The following is a 3,546-nucleotide window of genomic DNA, read 5'->3' as shown; positions in this document are numbered from 1 at the left end:
TGGAGGGCACGGCCTGCCCACACCTCAGCGGCCGCCCAGGGAGGTCTGGTCTGGACTTCTGGCCTCCAGAACCACAAGAGAACAAATATGCTGCTTGAAGCTCGGAAGCTGCGGGGATTGTGGCTGTGGCTGTGGGACACTGGCTGGGGGACACTCAGGCGGTGGCTTTTCCAGGACCAGCGTCTCTGCAGAGGCTGCTGATCTGAAAGCTCGGTGGGCCACAGGGCGCCATGCCCTGTGGGTATGTACCTGCTTCAGGAAAGGGGTAAACAGTGTGGTATGCCAAGACCTCCTCCTGGTCTCCCTCCTCCGCATGGATCACTCCTTGAACACAGCCCCCTTCGTCGGGGTTCCATAGCCTCACCTATCGTGGGCTGCACCCTATCCTTCCTCCAGACCCCTGGCCTGCAGGGCTTACCGAGGCCGAGGCCAACAGACTGATCTTGATGCCAAACACCTGACAGCCATCAAACTGGCTTCTATAGGGCCACGTGTGGCAGGTATTTCACAGGGGTACGAGTTCTCATTTTCCTGGGCTTTCTAATAAACTCTGGTCTAAAGAAAATCTCTTCTATGAGTGGCCAGTGCCAAGGGGGAGAGACAGAAGCTCCTTCTGGACACTGGCTGCTTTGAGCCTGTCCCGCCCAGGTACGGAGCCCACCAGCTGCGATCAGGACACTGCAGTTCCACCGTAGGAGACCCCGGGCCCTCGCCATGTCAGTCCTGTTTCACAGATGCTGGCAACAGCTTCGACGGCTTTGACACATTCTAAAATCAACAGGTGGCCGGGCGCGGTGGCTCAAGCCTGTAATCCCAGCACTTTGGGAGGCTGACATGGGTGGATCACAAGGTCAGGAGATCGAAACCATCCTGGCTAACACGGTGAAACCCCGTCTCTACTAAAAAATACAAAAAAAAAACTAGCCGGGCGAGGTGGCGGGCGCCTGTAGTCCCAGCTACTCGGGAGGCTGAGGTAGGAGAATGGCGTGAACCCGGGAGGTGGAGCTTGCAGTGAGCCGAGATCCGGCCACTGCACTCCAGCCTGGGCGACAGAGCGAGACTCCGTCTCAAAATAAAATAAAATAAAATAAAATAATTTTAAAAATAAAATAAAATCAACAGGTACTTAGAACATTTCTCATGATCAATCATAAGACATGGCCTTGATGTTATGAAGAAATACCAATGAAATCCAAGAGGAAAACAGAACTAAACTCATCGGGATGAAGGATAAACCCTTCAAGCGTGTTTCAAGTCACTCAGCTGGAGCCTCCGTTGGGCAGTGAAGCTTCAGGGTTCCCACGAGATGGGATCGGCGTGAGGCTCAGTCCTGGCCTCTCTTGAAACACTGCGCATTTGCAGGAGTGCCGGCCCACAGGGCAGGAAGTCAAGACTGTCAGAGCAAGTGCTGATCCTGAAGCTGGAAGGACTTGCAAGGCCTCATTCCCCAAACTCCATTTTTTTTTTTTAAACCTCTGCTTATCTTAAAAAATGGAGAGGCAGGTGCCCTAGCAACCTCTCAGGAGTAACTGACACACGTGACTTGCGGTGTCTTCAAAGGAACAATCTGCAACTTGCTACTGTTTACACAGATCAAGACTAACAGTCGCCAGCAGCTGGTTCACGCATAATGTCCTTTGCAAGGGAAAGAAAACGGCACTGGAGGGCCGACTACAGAAGCAGACAGTGCACGGTGGACATCTGCCCCTTTTGGGAGCCCTCCCACGGTGCTTCCTGAAAACTCAGGTTAAGCTGACTCTGCTGTCCGGCTGATGAGGCTCCTTTGCTCAGCACACCAGCCCAACTAGAAGAGCAGGTGCTATGGCAAAAATGAGTTCTTGTAGCGACTATTTTTCATACTGAAACTGAAAAGCGAGACCAGCAGAGCTGTCCACAGAGCCCCTGACAGTTAGGCCCGGCTTTGGCTGTTGATGCAAGTGCTGGATGACGCTATTTCTGCAGGAGCTGGCTGCAGGCGCTGATCCACTGCGGGATGTGCCCCAAGAGGCAGAAGAAACGCTGGGAACCGCACACCTGACCTTGCCAGCATCCCCCAGGCAAAGCCAGGCACTTTGGGTTCATCGGTGGAGTTGGGCGATACTCCTTTCCCGTTTGTGTGCTTAGCTGCTGCCAACAGGACGCTAGGTGAAGCCTTACAGAACACAGCCAGTTGTGTGTTTTATAAAGCAAGGCTCCCCTCCCCCAAAGACAAATAAAACCGCGGGTATGGAAGGGACACCCTCCGCCACACCCCGCCCTAATAATCTGGCACCGCAGGCAAAGGCACGGCCTGTGTGGGTAAGGTCCATTGTCGACGTTTACAACTTCCTGTTCTCTGATGCCTCAACTTCCCCACAGACCGACACACCTGTGATGGGCAGGGCCGTGACCTCGTGACCCTCACACACCAATGCAGCCCCTCACGTCTCCTGCTCTTTCCCCCACCGCTGACTTGCCCAAGGGTCCCGACTATCTGCCCTGCCTGTGGAGCTGCCTCCCGTGTGCCCCCCCAGGCCCCTTGAGGTGCTGTGCCTTCCATGGGACCTGCACATCTAATAAACCCCGGCAGTTCACCCGCTCTCCCAGCCACCCTTCCAGACCCCACTTATGACACACGACTAAGTAACGCAGTATAGGCCGTGTATTCATATTTGTTTTCCTGTGCCAACTCATCTGGTATCTTCGTATTTTAATGGATAAAACTAAAAGACGACAACCTGAAAGCCCAGTGCATTCCTCTCAAATTGAGTGACGTTTACAACACCTTAATTATAAAAGACTTATCTGATCTGCAAGAAAGCAGAGTGCACAGAAACTTCACCGCCAACTGCGGATGGCCTGAGAGCATCTGGATTTGGTTCTTGGCCTGAAGGAGCATCCTGGAATGGTGTGTCTCGTCCATTGACGCGGAGACACATGGAACAGGCTTGGGGCTCTGAGCAGGGCTCCCGAAGCCCCTCAGCCGGGAGGAAGCCAGGCCCACGAGAGGGGCGCCTGTTCCAGAAACACACGAGGATGAAAGCTGTTATTGGCAAAGGAGACTTAGAGCAAGGAAATGCCCAGGAATAAAAAAAAGACTACGTATTTAGAGGCCAGGTGGGGAGGCTCATGCCTGTACTCCCAGCACTTCAAAAGGCTAAGGCGAGTGATCACTTGAGTTCAGGAGTTTGAGACCAGCCTGGCCAACATGGCAAAACCACATCTCTACTAAAAATATTAATACAAAAAAGCTGGATGTGGTGGCGCACACCTGTAGTCCCAGCTACTCAGGAGGCTGAGGCAGGAGAATCGATCACGTGAACATGGGAGGTGGAGGCTGCTGTGGGCTGAGAACAACAAACCCCACAAGAACTAACTTCAGCAAACATGAAACTTTACTATACACTGAGTCCAGCAGTTCTCTATCCATCTTTCTATTCCATTTCTCCCTCTCTGCCTCAACCTAGGGCAAGATAGGCTTGACCCGACGGGTCATGGCTCTGTACAATAATTTAGTCTTAAATAACTGAGATGCTAAGTATGTAAGAACACTCATGACTCAAAGGC

Source organism: Papio anubis, chromosome 5 (genome assembly GCF_008728515.1).
Source record: "Papio anubis isolate 15944 chromosome 5, Panubis1.0, whole genome shotgun sequence".
NCBI classification, from domain to species: domain Eukaryota; kingdom Metazoa; phylum Chordata; class Mammalia; order Primates; family Cercopithecidae; genus Papio; species Papio anubis.
This window is presented reverse-complemented; position numbering follows the sequence as displayed.